At 47.9% G+C, this 17771-nt stretch overlaps 1 protein-coding gene across 1 annotated transcript in view; it reads left to right on the forward strand.

Annotated features, from left to right (window-relative positions):
• Positions 1-17771, forward strand: part of SYN3 (synapsin III) — a 1181147-nt gene that overhangs the window by 538543 nt on the left and 624833 nt on the right. The gene's annotated exons all lie outside the window — the stretch shown is intronic.

Consider the following 17771-nt stretch of genomic DNA (forward strand, 5'->3'; position numbering starts at 1 on the left):
GTTTCCTGATTTCATCTTGTGCAATACAGCCACAAAATGGATATTTTCAAGTCAAAAACCATGACCCCCCACCTCCCTCACGATAAAGCCTGTAATAAATGGAGAAACAAGTCAGTTAACACTTGCACCTTATGTGTCCTAGGTTGTTATCATACATGAAGCAACATTATAGTCTAAAACAATATCTACAAGAGAGATTTTTGAATAGTGTTCATCTTGAACAAAGAAATGTCAAAGTGTTCTCAAATGTGACGATAAAGGAGACTGGGGCACAGTGAAGTAAGTCAGTTCTCCAGGAACACACTATTCCTAGGAACACACTATTGGGGCAAGTGGGAAAGCTGGGATTAGCCCAAGTTTCATGATTGCACGTTGTGCAATTAAGCCAATAGATGAGTTCTTAGTCAATCTCGGTCTTGTTCGCATTTTACCCTAAAGGGGGGGGTCCCAAACCCTCTTGCATGGTGTGCATACATTTGTGTAGGTCAAATTAGAATGACAAACTAGAAATTGTATGTAATATTTTATATATTTTCGTTTAAGAAAGGCTGTAACAATATTTACTGTCAATTTGTTATAGGAATTATGCTGGTAAATGCCATCATTTTACACAAAAAATGTTGGGGTGTGAACGCCACCGAACACCACTGGGAAAAGTCTAGCTTGCTAGCTAGCTATACTCAGACACCAAATTTAATTAGGTGGTCTTACGCCTTACCACTATCAAACTACACCAGCCGCCACGGGATCATCTGACTGGTTTGCCAGAAAGTTCAGACCTGTGCCAAACTATTGCACGACTGGAGTCACGCCTGCTGACAAATGTCTATGTTGTTACATGTGTATTCGGTCCCCAGAGGAGATGACAATTAGAATATTCACACTCAACCGACGCTGCACACCGCGTCTAAACACTCACAGCATACGCAGTGCACTCTCCCACGTGCACGCACGCGCACGGCTGCAGACGCATCAGCAGCATCCCATCGTGCACCGCGCGCACTTCCGAGCAGACACTGTGGTGACTCGATGCTCCTTCGTGTGTTACCTCAGCGGGGCCCGGGCCCTGTGTGGAATGCGTCCCCGGGATCCGGGAACACAAAGGAGTCCAGGAAGCGACAAGGCCGCGGAGCCGGGGAGCGAGGAGACAGCGCTGGCGGGGCCCATTCAGGCTCCGGCGCGCCTTGTGCCCTTCGCCCTGTCGTTGCAGTGTTCCTTGAGAGTGACAAATGGACCCTGACCCCCGGGGACGGGAGGAGGGCGAGGGCTGCCGCCTGCACTGGATTCTCACGGACCCTGTAAATTATTTCTAGATAAAAAGGAATGCCAGGGAATGAAAAACAGAAACCCATCAACGAAGCGAGGCTAGACGTGGCCCGGGCATATGGTGCGACATGGGGTCTCGAGATTGTTTTGGGGTTGGAGTTGCAACCTCCGAGATTAGAAGGTTACAGAGCAGTGCTTTAAATGGACCGGTACTGTCTGGTACGGAGTACCAGCACTTTTTTATTTTGAGAGGGAGAGTACCGGCTCTTCTCAAGAGAAATGATATACTTTTAATTGGAGAGTACAGGCACTTCTATTTTTCCATTTAAAGCACTGTTACAGAGTATGTTTTAACATAAGAATCTAAAGAGTAGCAGGTGTGGGGGAGCCATTGAGACTTTCCAACAGTTTAGAGTCACTTGATGTGACCCCCACCCAACGAGAGAGGCTTGAACTGTGTGTAACTGTCGGGCTAACACTACCTTGGCTAGGAGTGAGTGAGTGTTGCATTAAGTAGCGCTTTTATTCTTGGCAGTGTGCTACTTTAGTGCACCCACCATCACTCCCACGATCGGAGTGAATCACCGGGTAAAAGAATGAGTGAATCAGATAGCGACTGAGGGTAAGTGGTATAGCGAGGTAGTATGCCCACGCGCTTGTAGTTCCAGCATGAGCCAGCTCCATGTCAGCATCCTGCTTGTGAATATATCAGTGCTTCGGACCAAGATGCAGAATTTGGAGCCCTGGAGACTGCAGGCCCCAAAGATTGCTCTTTATGTCGCAGACAAAATAATAGAGTGTTAACTCCAAGAACGGTACAAGGCTGTTCAGCTTCACAGGCAAAGAAACATTTTCCTGCTGGAGCTTTCCTCATTTGTTAAGAAAAAAACAGTTTTAAGGCCTTCTCTTGTTATCCGCAGTAGCGTAACGAAAGTTGAGAGGGCCCCCCTGCAAGGTACATGGAGGGGCCAGCTCCAGATCTAAGCCGGAGATCTCAGGCCTCAGTACTGCGCTGAGGGGGCCCCCTGCAGCTTGGTGGCCTCCCCGCACCGCGGAGGATGCGGGTGCCTGTGTTATACGCCTGGTTATCTGGTAGCACATAGTTCTGTCGTCTAAGGCTGCCACCTCACCTTGCCATATCAAAGTACTGGCTGTGCAACTGAGCCCATCCCTGACTAGAGTGGAGATGTATATTACCAATGTCTTCAGCCTGTTTTATTTCAGATTTTACTGTCTTTGTAGTGAGCGATTCCCCCACCTGAGGTCTCCGCCCAGCTTCCCATGTGCTTCTGAGAAACACATAGGATGCCGTGTCACATGACTGGCTTGGAGGCTGCGTGTTTTGGTGTGCAGGTTCTGCAAACCTTTATTTCTCCAAAGTGTCAACTAATGCTCATTGAGTTGATGTTGTAGCGGCCTCCCAAGCCTGGGAGCATAAAAATGAAATATGCTGCACAAGGAGCTCTGCAACAAACGTCTTTATTCTTCAACATACAACCACACACTGCACGCATTGTGTCATAACTTTTATAACCACACCTTAACCCCTCCCAGCAGGTTACATTGTTCCTGTTTAGAGTCCGCACAGATCTGCAATAGTTCTAGTGTGCATAATTTCAAGACACTACATCTCCCCTTTGTTAAATTAAAAAGTACAGACAGCATTAGCATCATAGTTCCTTAATGAATCGTCGAGGCGCTCGCACCGGCTGGCCAGATCGGGTGGTATGTGGTAACTGAGGGGCATCTTAATCAGAAACCGATGACATTGGTTCAGATGCTTGATCTAGACATGTAGGCGGGTGGCCTCACAGGTGCTGATGAACATTGAGGTAGGTGTTTAAAGTGTGACGAGTCCTGTGTGATTTTACGGGACGATGCGCTATTCCCAGGTGTCCTTTGCATGTTGCAACCTTCAAAAGGTGGACATCAAACGGAGTCTCCATTTTCCGCTTCCTTTTCTGTGTGACCAGTACTCGATTCTCTTTGTCGAAGACTTTTCCCTAGCCGCTTCGGCGCTGGTCGGCAAATGTTTTCATCTTGTACTTTCAAGAAGTGTCTATGACATGAACCGTATCGGTATTCATCGACTGGTCCGATGTCCAGTGAGTTAGTTTGGTTTTTATGACTCTCCCAAATAGTAAGGTGGCAGGACTCTCACCAGTTGTGGAGTGAGGAGTTGATCTACAGACACGAAGAGCTTGACACATGGCTTGGTTGAGACTATTGATGCTCACTGAACAACAGCATGGGCTTGGTGCTAGAGAAGTGTACTGTTATGATGCTTGACATTGAGTTGAACAAGAAACACCTTGAATTTTTTGCTATTGAAAGGCAGGCCATTGTCAGATTTGAGAATGGTGGGGATGCCCCACACTGCAAAGATGTCGTCAAGCCGCTCTATGACTTTGCCATGGGTTGTCGATGACAAGTCTTCCACCAGAGGATAAAGGGACCATTCATCAATGACTACCATGAGATGATGTCCCTTTCCTAGAGGCCCAAAGAAGTCCACTGCAACTCTCTTCCAGGCATTCACAGGAAGGTCAGACAGTCAGTGGAAGCTGCGTCCCCATGGGCGGTAAACAGTTACAAAGGTGGCACGTTTTCAGCTCTTTCTCAACTCCTTCATCTAGGCGAGAGAACCAGACTTGGTGTCTTAGGGCTCATTTGGTGGCTACAATGCTACAATGTCCCTCATGAGCCATTTAAATTATTTACTGTTTCAGGCTCACATGTATGATGATTCTTGAGCCTCTCAGTATGGTACCCTCTCAGGTGATGGATAGCTCATCCTGTACATTTTTAAGTTTGTGAAATTCAATATCATCAGGTAGGGATTGAACACTTTTCTTCCAAGATTGTGATGTAATGATGTCTTTGACAATGAGCATATTTTTATCTGCGTTCATAGCAGCAATAATTTGTTCAGTGAACAGAGCTTTCTAGATGAAGATACTCATCAGCCACTTTGGGCGTTGAACTGTGGCAATGTAGCAGCACTCGTGAAAAGTAATCTGCGTGTTTTGATCTTTCCCCGTACAATTGCATAGTGGTACTCTTGCAGTTGCAACCCTAACCTTTCAATACAAAGGGACACCTTAACTTTCGGGTTTCCAAACATAGTGAGCAATGCATGGTGGTCTGTTATGATAGTAAAATGTATTCCTTATAAAAACACATTAAAATATCTGCAGGCCAACACTACAGTCAGACTCTCCTTCTCTGGCTGAGAGTATGCATGTTCTGTTTCAGACAGGCTTCTACAGGCACAATGTGTCTCTGGGCTTTTGAATGGCCATTAATTTGCATAAGGATTGCCCCCAGTCCCACCAGGCTTGCATCTACTGTGATCTCTATATAACATGGGGTCAAAGTAAGCAATGTGTGAGAAAACAAGGACCCCCTGGGTAGTGATAGCTAAAGACTCCTAGGGCAGGGTAAACAAAGTATGTGTACAAAAACTTCCTAGGCAATCTGAGTAGCAGACTACAGATAATTAGACCAAGTAGGACTAGGAGTAGGCAAACAATACAAGAAAAAAACATTAATAAAAATAGATCATGATTTTTATTGACATATTAAAAATCATATAAAGAACAAATAGTTCAAGTTATATGACACACAATTACATAAAATGACACAATATACACTCTTTGTAAATAAAAAGACACCAACATGAACCTAATAGTGTCTACAATATAACATATAGTGACAAATTACTCAAAGTAAGCAATGTCAGCTGCATTCTTAATTGCATGTTTTATGTCTTTAAAACTTTGGTTGCATTCAGAAGACACTGGAATGGAACATTTTGCTTTGTTAAGTCTCTCAGTGGCGCACTCACTGTAGCAACTAATGCCCGGGAGTACGCAAATCAAATATGCCGTATATGGAGCTCTGCAACAAATGTCGTTATTCTTCAACATACAGTTACATACTGCACCCATTGCATCATATATTTTATAATCACACCTTAACTCCTGCCAGCAGGTTATGTAGTTCATGTTTAAAGTCTGCCCACAACGGCAAGGGTCCTAGTGTGCATAATTTCAAGACTTTTCAAATGTATTGATGTATTGCAGCTCTGCGCCCTGCCTGAGACCACCTGGGCAATCACAGTGGGCTCTGAACCAGCCACTGCATGGGAGGAGCATCCTTTCTCTACTCCAATGGGTGGACTATGAGCCAAGGACCTGGAAGTGGAAGGCAGTGTTCGAGCACCAAACCAATCCTTGGTTTGGCTGGCCAGCCAGAGACTGGCTAACCAATCCCTGGTCTGAGAGATGGGTTTGACATTCAGAATGATGGGCCTAGGACCAGAGAAGAACCTTCAAGTGCAATGAGTTTCACAACTGTGGCCTTCTTTTAATGTTTCCTATGTGCACATCATCATTATAAAGCCTATGCTAGAGCTACAGAGATAAGGAGGAGGCCATGAAAATGCAACTTGGTTCCAGAAGTCCTACCCCGACAGAGTATAACCAGCTATTGGCTCGCCCAAGCGAAGATTGATTGTTGTTGCAAGAGATGAAGGTGCGGGGGAGAAAATTTATTCAGGGCTGCCACATGTTCAACTTAGTAGCCAAAGTTTGAAGCCCGAACCATCTTCACTACTGCTATTGAGCATGCACCATGCAAGCTACAGTAGCGCCATATTACAGTACAGAGAGCCTCAGAAGCACAGTACATGGTTTTGGCAGTACATTTGGATATTTATTTTTGCATTTGGAGCCCTCCATGTACATGGAATACCATGTGCTCCTCATGTCAGAAAATGAACCATCATCCCTTTAGGTCTTGCAAGTCAAGGGATATGTTCTAGTGATAGTAGCTCTGGGAAGATGTTTGAAAGGATGATCATGAGAGTTTGTGCAGGCAGAGAGAGGTTGGAAAGAGGATGGCAGTGATGGAGAGGAGTACAGTCTGTAAGGTTGAAGATTTTCAATGAAGCTTTGGCAAAGCTAATACGGCTGACCATGTAAATGAAATTGCTTCTTCACTGGTTGTCGAGATAGAGTGTTTAGTTGTATGGATGAGTGAAGGGCTTAATATGAAATGTCTGGAAGGATGAGCAAGTGCATGGGCAGTTGAATGTAGGAGCATTCTTGAATATGTGAGTGCTTGAACGAATAGGGTAGTGCATGAGCGGGTTAATAGGTCATTGTATTGATTAATGTAGACAATTGACATTAATCTTACTGAGCGAGGCTTCATGTAGTAGTAGTGGTAAAAAAAAGCCAAAACCCACCAATATCATGTCAGTGCAAGCATTGCACCAGAGTTGGACACTGCCATGCCAAGAATGCCTACGGTTTGTGAAGAATTATCACCTTCATTTATTAACATCAAGGTGATTTTCAAATTTACACCATCACTCAGTAATCCAAGTGCGTGATCAGATTTCATTCAAAAATATTCTGTGCATGCTCAGGCTTTCACCATCTTTTGGGGCCTGCAGGTGGGAACGTAGATGAACGTTGATGCTGCGAGTCAGTGAGGGTCTATAGGAGAAGTGATTGGTGAAGAGGCAGCAGGAAATATCGACCCTGCTGGGCAGAGAGCTGAGCAAAGACATTGGAGGTAACCAGAGGGGCCTAGAGGCTGCAGAGGACTTGAAGGACCATGCGTCTGTGAAGGGCCCTAATGCAGCAGAGGTAAGAGGGCTGGAGCCAGAGTGTTGAAGGAAATGTTTGTAAGTCTGCAAAATGAATTTATTGAAAAACAGCTGGGATTGTTTGGATCCAGGGTGCATCTCTCTACAGGGCCACCACGTGTCACTTAGCAGGGGCCAGTACACCACACAGAGGTGTCTGCTACTTGGCTAGACTGCTGTCCTTTATGTTGACAAGGGTGCAGGCATATGTGCTGTTTGTTGTGTTGTCCATGAAAAATGGCACTGTGAGTTTCCCTGCGCCGTGAATTTATTTTGGGTTTGGTCTCCCCTATAAAGATAAGAGTGGGTAGTGACGAGGTTCACATGGGTGAAAAGTTGCCAGGTTTACTATGATAAATTTAAAGGTGGGCGGTACTAAATCCACTTCAACTCATCCAAGATGGCACCTTCATCCTTACCTTGAAGACATTGAGAGAGCGCAACTGACCTAAATGTATAAGTACTTCACACTTACACGTAGTAAGCACAAGTCATGAAGAGAAATGCCATGAGTGCTGATATTATATGCATCTATATTCTGAAATGTGCAGTTAACTTAGCGATTTAAGTAGAAGTGGAACTAATGCAGAAATGTGTGAAATTATATAACTTTATTAGACGTGATTAATCCTGAATCCATGTCGTGTAGCTGCTAAATTGTAGGATGGCATGCGGTTAAACGTAGAACGTGGTAGGCCTCAGGGCCAGAGCTGGAAGGGATGGGAAAGGTGTTTCCTTTCACGACATGGATTGCACTAATGTTTTTAGTAATAGCGTTAATGGGCCATAATTTATAGATGTGTTTACCGAATAATAGAATAGAGTATTAACATGCTACTGATTAATGAAGGATTTGAATGGTATAATCATTATGAGAAATGCTGTAGGCCTGAAATGTTTATAGACATTGATTTACACGTATTGGTCTGGGCCGAGAAGTGTTGCAAACTTTGTTGGAAGTCTATGAGAATTGGGATCTTGGCTGCAGATGTCTGTCTGCAAGAGAAAGGGGGGATCCAATTATAAATGAAATGAATAGAGGTTTGTTCAGGAGACGGCCCAGACACGGAGGAGGGTTCCGGAATGTTTTAAGGGGTATCAGCGGGCCAGAGAAGAGTCTGAGAAGCAAGGTCAACTCTAACGCACGAGGCCTCATCATGGAAAAAGCCAGAAGCTACACCACGTGAGGGGCGTCTCACGAGGGGCGTCTCAATGCTGTTGTATGTTTTGTATTAGGGACAGCACCCCTGGGTGGAGTTAGAGCAGATGCCTGAGGACCCTTTAGAGAGCGGATGGGTAGGCAGAGAGGGGTCATGACTGGAGAACTATAGGTTTCCATCAAGAGACTAAGAGTGGGTGACTTCCCTAGGGGGTCATTCACCGCTGACACCTTTTGATAGGTTGCGACTTGTTAAGTAGGGATACCATCCAGAGCAGGGTAGGGACAGCCTAACCTGAATTTTCCCTCCAGCCTTAAATGACGGAGAGATCTCAATACGTGTCAATGCTTATAGCTTTATTATTCTTAGAACTTGTACTCGTAGTCTTCTTTGCTCGTCTGAGGGTTTTCAGAGAGCACATGTATGTAGTTGGGCCCGTGTATCTTGTGAATCTCATTCTGAGATGCCTGTACTTGCAGCTCATTCTAACTTTATAATAAACCTTTGAAAGCTAGAAGTTGTTTGTGATCTTTCAGAGCGGAGTCCATTATAGGGTGAACTAACTTGGTAAGAGATGCACTTTCTTCCCTCAATGACAGGCAACAAAGGTTCAGTCGACCAGAACGGGGTTTTAGATCAATAGTGATAAGGTATCGATCAAAATCTCGCCCTTCCAGTTGGTAGCTATAGAGGATGGTTGCCTTCTTGAGGAAGGTGATCTAGGCCAGGTTAGATTACCCCAAGGCCCCTAGAGATCGATGATCGGAAGAACCGCCCGCCGAAGAAGGTCCGGATGACGTGAGACAGAAAAGCAGCAGTATCGGTCGAGAGTGAGTATAAAGGGTCATGCGTGCTAGATTGCGGTGTTTTTGTATTGTATCTATGTTGTAATGTCTGGCGGAGTTGAATGCCTGTAGAGTGACTGTGGAACAGGTTGTGAGCGCGCGCAACCGGTGGAAATCTTAAGTTCAAGGAGAGCTTAAGTGGTTCGGGTGTATCGGACATCCAGAGTAATTGTCAACCAGTGCGAAGGGGGTCATGAGGTACCATTGATCACCCGAAAGACCGAGATAGGGGGAACGTAAGAGTGAGTGCGTGAGTAACGGACGCTGGTCGGAGGTTACTGTGTGTGTAAGCAACCTATCAGAGAGACGATAGACATTTCGTCAGTTGTGTTGACAATTACAGATAGACTGTGGACGTACAGTCGAGGGAAGTGACCGCTTGGTCGGAAGTAGTCATTTTTCAGGGTATGACTGGGACGCATGCATGACCGGGAGAAGAGCAGAGAAAGGAGGGGTGCTGCTGCGAAGCGGAGACGAGTGACGTCAAAAAGTGCCGCGCTGGGATTGGCCGGCCGGAGAAAGACCGCGCTGCGATAGGCCAGCTAGCAAAGCCGCGCTAGGATTGGTGGATTGTCATCAGGAAGTAAACAGAGTATTGAGGCTGGAAATTGTGCGTATAATTATGAAGTGTTTTAAATGGTTGAGAGCGGCGTTTAAAAAAGAGAGGCCGGGATCGTATGAAGGGGAAGAAGCCCCGCCGGAGGGTACGCCGGCTCGTTACATGGCGGCAAATGTTGGGCTGCATACAATTTTGTGGATCTCAGAGTGGAGTAAGATTACAGAAGGAAATGAGGAACTGACGTTCCCGAAGTACGGGACGTTCAGATTAGAGGTGCTACACCGATTAAAAGCAGTTATGACCTCAATGAGACCCTTGCCTAGACCGACCCAGTTTGAAGCTCTCAATGCATGGATTAGGGCAGCGCACGAGAAGAACATGAACAGACGACAAGAAAGGGTGAAACGATCGGTAAGGGCAGTGCAGGATGCCAAGTGGGATGCGGATGCTAAAAGATGGAGAGTGCATAACATGGAAGTAAATAAATTGTACCCAGTGTTAGAGATGCCCGGGAACAAAAGCCCCCTAGAAGAAGATGATGAGAGCGAAACAGAGGACAGCCTGATAAACAGATTACTGACAGATAGGCCACCCCCGTATAACAGAGCAGGGGGAGATGTCGAGCATAGTGAAAGGGAGGGGGGCAATGCAGGAGAGCATGGACCGCTTCCCAGTTCCGATTGGGATCCCGCTGCAAAGAAAGAACTGTCCCAGCCTAGTCAGGTGCAGCAGGTAGTCGGGAGGTTTGTGGTACAAAGGGCGCCGGAAACGGAGTGTGCCACATCCTACGCATTGCCAGATGCACTACAGGTACCTGTTACCATAGGTCCTATAGTATCGATATATGACCCAGAAAGGGCCAGAGGGGAGGAACGGGTACGGAGGGACAGAGAAAGAGCAGAGATGGCAAGGAGGAACGATACGATTAACTCCCCAAGTCAGTTGCCGATACCAAGAGAGTGGAGCACCCCAGTACACACAGCAGGGGATCCGGGGGACCATAGATGGCCAGTGGAGATGAGGGGATCAGGACGGAAATCCTTTCAGGAGTTAAACGAGTACATGAAGAAGTGGGATGAGGCAGTAGAGGCTCACAAGAGCATCATAGCTGCGGAAGCTGGAAGAGAAAGTCAGGATAGCAGAGCCCGGACTCACTGCGGGGCTGAGGAGAGCAGTCCGGAGTGGGACGGGAGGGAGAAGGATAGTAGGGGAGTCACCCATTGGGCCCGGAGTGGAGGTAGATCAGACCTGGAAAACGGGGGCCCCGAGAGCGGGGGGGGTGTCTCGCCCAATACACAGTGAAGAAGACAGGAGGACACGGGAGTACAGAGACAGCTTTAAGTGTATCCACTGTGTGCCCGGCAACAGAGAACAGAATGGGAGTTGCGAGGGGTCGCGCCACAGTCCCTGTGATGACGGACATGAGCGCAGTCTAGGGAATATGGAGAACCAAGAAGGGTCATATCAGATACTGAGTGATACTAGACCGAGAGAGAATGGAGACCGGAGGGAGAATAGCAGAGAGTCCTACTGTGAAAAGAGGGTAGAGAGAGAGAATGGAAAAAGTAAGATTGGGGGTAACAGGCCAGTGTTCCATCACCTTCCAAGACCGGATGGCCGAGCATGGGACCTGGAGAGATGGGAGCAAGGGAGAACACTCCTTAACTCTCCCGAACCCAAACGTAGGGCTCGGAGTTGGGATGGGAGAGAAACCAGTGAGCCTCCGTCGAAAGAGATATTGCGAGCTGAGATAAAAGCCAAGAGACTCGATGTCGCCAGCTTAAGGTCAGACCTGGATGACATGGTAGATGGTACCCTGCCTTTAGAAAGAATGGAAATGTATGAGCAGGATGAAATACTGTTCATGGCAAAAGACATCACTCGAAAAGCGAGAACAATCCATGAGAAGTTAGTCGAACTAGCGGGCAAATATATGGTGGACCTGTCAAGGACCAAAGCATTACAGGGTAACCACAGGCTACATTATTCAGATCGAGACCTAGATGAGAGAAGGACAATAGGATTGAAAACGCACATAAGGGAACTGATTACGGGAATAAGGACCTGGAGGGCACTAGATAAGTGGGAAGAGAGGTGGTCCAAGAAAGGGACCGTCAGGAGAAGCACGCTTGGCATGCCACCAGGAGGACTGCAGAGAATAGAGGCATACCCTTTGCGTGAAGTTGCAAATGGGAACTATGTGCACGTGCCATGGAGTAGGGGAGATTTAGCTGCTTTTACCACTTCCTTCCCCAAATTGCGGGAAAACCCAGTGGAGTGGTACAAGCAAGTTGAGAGATTCGTAAAAATCTCAAAGGTCCTCTGGATAGATCTGAACACGCTGTTTGACATCGTAGTGCCAGGAGATTTGTGGACAGCATGCAAGGTTAGCGCTGAGTGGCCCACAACAGAGCCAGAGAGAGATGCTAAGACTAATGGGCCGTCCGAGACTGTGATGGCAAAATATGAGAGAGTGATGACATGGCTGAAAGAGAAGGTGCCAATGCAAGACATAGATTGGGTCAAAATAGATCGAACTAGACAGGAACCCAAAGAGACAGTTCACGAATACTATGAGAGATTGCTGAAGGCGTTTAAACAGTATAGCGGTCTGGATGTAATGGATCCAAAAGACATAGGGCAATTTGTGTCCAAGTTCGTCCTGGGCCTGAGACCGGATATTAGTTTAATGATTCAGCAACACCTGATTTGTTGGCAAAACAAACCCTTAGATGAGATCCTGAGATATGCCAGATACTGCTGTGATGAGATAGACTCCAAGGCAAAGAAGCTAAAGGAGAAACTGATGGTGGTACAGATGCAGGCAGCCGGAAAGGGGGGACAGCAGCAACAGCCGCAAGGAACAGGAACTGGGGGAAAGAAGCAGTATAGCCAGAACAAGGGTAATGAGGAGAACTCCACCTTTAGACCCCGAATAGACATAGCTGCCTTGAAGAAAACGACTCTGTGCCATCAGTGTAACGAGGTGGGGCATTGGAAACGCGAGTGTCCCTACAATGTCGAGATACAGGAGGTAGAGGAGGAAGAGGTCCAGAGTGCGCCTACGAGAGGGGTAACGCAGTACCAGGGAAAGGTGCTCAAAGGGGGGGGGCCTCCTCCCCGAGCCCAGTTCCCCCAGCCACCCAGAGTAGGGACTATGGGTAAGACGTATAGACAGATGCCCCTGTTTGTAGGAGGAGAGGAGTGCTATTATGTGGACCCACTAACTGGGCAGAGAGTGGAAAGAGAGGACTGCACCCTCGGGGCAGCCTTGGAGGTGGACCAAAGGGGACCCTATGTTGAGGCCGAAGTGGCAGGGTGCCCCACGACATTCCTAGTGGACACAGGAGCCACTAGATCCACGATCAGATCAGCCGCAGTCCCAGGCCTGCCCATGTCTGGAGAGACCATACAAGTGGTAGGGGTCGCTAACAGGAGAATGACCAGCCCACTGACTGAACCCGTGCAGGTGAAAATAGGGAAGTACAGTGATGAGCACCAGTTTGTGGTTTGCGATTCTAGCCCTGTATGTCTGCTAGGAAGAGACCTTTTGTGCAAGTTAAATTGTACCATATACTGCACACCTCAAGGAGTGGAGGTATTGACTAATGACGATGATGCTGACTTCAAAGTTGCAAATTCCAGAATATGTGTGGAGCTGTATCCCACTCTGACAGTAGATGAGCTCCCCTGGGATCTGAGAGAGACCGTAGCACCAGAAGTGTGGGATTTCACTGGGGAAGAGATTGGATTGGTCAAGGGGGTGGACCCAGTGAAAATTGTAGTGAAACCGCATGCTGAGTTCCCAAGAACACCCCAGTATAAATTGACTCCAGAAACGATTGCAGGCATAAAGCCTGTGATCGAGCCCATGATTAAGCAGGGAATATTGAAAGAAATCGTGGGTAGTCCATGTAACTCCCCGATTATGGGTTTGCAGAAACCAAATGGGAAATTCCGGATAGTGCAGGACCTCCGAAAGATTAATAACATAGTCGTTTCATGTTGTCCAGTGGTACCGAATCCATCAGTGATACTGTTTCAGATACCGTTCCAAGCACAATGGTTCACTGTGATTGATCTTTGCCAGGCCTTCTTTTCGATCCCTTTGGACGAAGAGAGCCATTTTCTTTTCGCATTTAAGCTGGAAGGTCGCGTCCTAACATGGTGTTGTATTCCTCAGGGGTATACAGAAAGCCCATCGATCTTCAACCAGCTTCTGAAGAAAAATCTTGAAAGCCTAGTGCTGCCCCAGAGGTCAGTTCTGGTCCAGTACATAGACGACCTCCTTGTGGCGTCAGAAACAGAAGAAGCTTGCAGGGAGGACTCCATTGCTTTGTTAAATCACCTAGCTGAAAATGGGCACAAGGTGTCCCCGGGGAAGTTACAGTACTGCCTGACAGAAGTGCAGTACTTGGGACACAGAATTGAGAAAGGCAAACGAAAAGTGTCACCAGACAGGATAGAGGCTATCATGAAGATGAATGCGCCTAAAACACAGAGAGAAGTCAGGATGTTCCTAGGGATGGTGGGGTATTGCCGACAGTGGATCGCGAACTTTTCACTGAAAGCAAAACCCTTGCAGAAACTGACGCACAAGGAGGTGAGCGATCCGGTACCATGGGACAAAGACTGTTTGATGGCGTTCCTACAGCTGCGAGAGGACCTGTGTCGTGCTCCGGCTTTGGGAATGCCTGATTACGATAAACCATTCTTGCTTTATTGTTGTGAGAGAGAGGGTTGCGCGCTGTCTGTGTTAGTCCAAATTCATGGGAATGCCCGTAGACCAGTCGCTTATTTCTCGGCTACTTTACACCCAGTAGCCGCAGCGTTGCCCGGATGTCTCAAATCCGTTGCCGCAACAGGTGTCAGCATCGAGAGGTGTGAGAATATTGTCATGGGGCATCCGTTAGAGGTGCACGTGCCCCATTCGGTTGAACTGTTAATGACCAGGACCAAAACACAGCATCTGACCAACAGTAGGCTCACGCGCTATGAGCAAGTTATTCTTGCTGCAGAGAACGTGACCCTCAGGAGATGCTCTGTTTTGAATCCTGCTACCTTGATGCCACTCCCAAATGATATCGATGATGATGATGAATGTACAGACCATGACTGCCTCGATGTGACTGAACTATGCACCAAACCTAGACCCGACATCGTAGATGAGCCACTGACTGACCCAGACGAAATTTTCTTTGTCGATGGCTCATGTGTAAGAGACGAAGTTGGGCAGTTGAGAGCAGCTTACGCTGTTTGTACAATTACTGGAGTTGTGGAAGCTGGATGCCTGGAAGGAGTACACTCCGCTCAGGTAGCCGAGATTATTGCCCTAACGCGTGCTTGCCTGGCAAGCAATCAAATTCGAGTCACCATATACACCGACAGCCAATATGGTTACGGGGTAGTTCATGATTACGGGCAGTTGTGGTCTCAAAGAGGTTTCATGACCTCTTCAGGCTCTCCCATCCGCAATGGAGAGTTTGTGCGCTTGTTGTTAGAAGCGTTGCAATGTCCAGCAGGTATCGCGGTTGTGAAGTGCACCGCCCATACCAGAAACATGGACTTCGTGTCACAAGGCAATAGATATGCCGACGAAGTCGCGCGGTATTGCGCGGAACAAGGGTACTCTTTCACAGAGGTGGAAGTGGGTGGAATAAATGTAAGAACTGAATTAGCTATGATACTAGAAACTGTTGACTCTTGGGACGAACTAAAGTGCATGCAAGAAAATGCTCCTGATTTTGAAAAGCAAACATGGGAAAAGGCAGGATGTGTAGTGGGTGAGGCCCATTTCTGGGTCTCAGCAGATGGCAGAGCAGTGTTACCCAATGAGATGGTGAGCCCAATGGCTAGACAAATACATGGTCCCGTACACCTAGGAAGAGACGCTATGCTGAGAGTATTTAGGCAGACCTGGTACAATCCTAAATTTAGAGTAGCAGCCGAAGCAGTGTGCCAGCGTTGTGTGACCTGTCAGCAGTTGAATGTAGGAAAAAAGACACCAGTTGCACTGAGCCACATAGGGAGGTCAGGGGGTCCATTCAACCGCATGCAGTTGGATTTTATTGAACTACCAAGGTGTAACCGCCTCCGTTATGTTCTGGTGGTTGTTTGCGTATTCTCCAGATGGGTTGAGGCATACCCTACACGTAGGTGCGACACCCTCACAGTAGCCAAGTTACTGCTTAGGGAGCTCATTCCGCGCTTCGGGGTACCGGCCTCTTTGGAATCAGATAGGGGAACGCATTTCAACAGCGAGCTTGTGAAGATGATTTGTGCGGCTTTGAACATAGATCAGAAATTGCATTGCAGTTACCGACCAGAAGCCTCAGGAATTGTGGAGCAGATCAATAGCACGATTAAAGCCAGAATTGCAAAAGTGTGTTCATCAACGTCCTTGAGTTGGCCTGACGCTCTGCCATTGGTCCTTATGAGCCTCCGTAGTACCCCAGACAGAAGGACGGGGCTGTCACCTCATGAGGTGTTGATGGGGACACCCTCTCTCCAGACGTCGCCTTCCTTACGGAAACATGGATGAATACTTCCTCCGCACCAGACATCACCATTGCCATCCCTGAAGACTATAAGATCACCCGCAAAGACCGTACCAGCCACACAGGAGGAGGAATCGCTATCGTCCATAAGAAATCTATCCGCATCTCAACCAGCTCTGACGCCAACCTCGCCAACTCCGAACACCTTCACTTCCAAATCCACATCGACCCCAAAACAACACTCAGAGGCACTCTCCTCTACAGACCACCAGGACCCCGCGCAAAATTCAGTGAAGACATCACGGACTTCATCTCTCCACACGCGCTCCCCTCCAAAGACTATATTCTTCTGGGAGACCTCAACTTTCACCTTGAGAAGATAAACGACCACAACACCGCCACCCTCGTGGACAACCTCGCCAACCTCGGACTTAAACAACTAGTCACTTCCCCCACCCACATCGCAGGTCACACTCTCGACCCTATCTTCACCTCCAGCAAACAAGTCTCCTTCAGCCACACTACGGATCTCCTATGGACCGACCACAGCTGCGTTCACTTCACCTACAACAAGCCGAAACCCATCAACCACTCCCAACCTACCCTGCAAAGAAACTGGAACAAAATCACCACGGACCAAATCTCCGCATCGCTCCTTCGAAACTCCCCAGCCCTCTCTTCTAACGCCAACGAAGCCGCCGCCAACCTCACCCTATGGTTATCCAAAACCGCCGACACCTTAGCACCACCGAAATTACCGCCCCATCTCGCTTCTTCCATTCCCGGCCAAAGTCATCGAGAAAGCCGTCAACAACCAGCTCGCCGCCTTCCTCGAAGCCAACAAATCCCTCGACCCCTCACAATCTGGCTTCCGAGCAAAACACAGCACTGAGACCGCCCTCATCGCAGCAACAGACGACATTCGAACTCTACTGGACAATGGAGACACAGTCGCCCTCATCCTCCTCGACCTCTCCGCAGCATTCGATACAGTCTGCCACAGCACCCTTCTACAGCGCCTCAGAAACATCGGAATACAAGGAAAAGCACTTGAATGGATCACCTCCTTCCTCTCCGGAAGAACACAGAGAGTCCGCCTCCCACCATTCAAGTCCGAGGCCACTGAAGTCATCTGTGGCGTACCACAAGGATCCTCACTCAGTCCCACCCTCTTCAACGTTTACATGAGCCCCCTCGCGGCCATCGCACGACAACACAACCTCAACATCATCTCCTACGCGGATGACACCCAACTGATCCTATCTCTCACCAAAGACCCCAACACCGCCAAAACTAACCTACACGAAGGAATGAAAGAAGTTGCCGAATGGATGAAACAAAGCCGTCTGAAACTGAACTCAGACAAAACAGAAGTCCTCATCTTAGGTACATCCCCCTCTGCTTGGGACGACTCCTGGTGGCCGGAAGCCCTCGGAAAAGCACCCATCCCGACAGACCACGCACGGAACCTTGGCGTCATCCTGGATTCTTCACTCTCAATGAACAGACAAGTCAACGCCGTATCCTCTTCCTGCTTCAACATTCTTCGCATGCTCAGAAAAACATTTCGCTGGATCCCCTCCGAAACTAGGAAAACAGTCACCCATGCTCTGGTCACGAGCCGACTGGACTACGGAAACACCCTCTACGCAGGTACCACCGCTAAACTCCAGAAGAAACTCCAACGAATCCAAAACGCCTCAGCCAGGCTCATACTTGACATCCCACGCAACGAACACATCTCTGGTCACCTTAAAGACCTCCACTGGCTACCCGTCAATAAGAGGA

Source organism: Lissotriton vulgaris, chromosome 1_2 (genome assembly GCF_964263255.1).
Source record: "Lissotriton vulgaris chromosome 1_2, aLisVul1.2, whole genome shotgun sequence".
NCBI lineage: Eukaryota > Metazoa > Chordata > Amphibia > Caudata > Salamandridae > Lissotriton > Lissotriton vulgaris.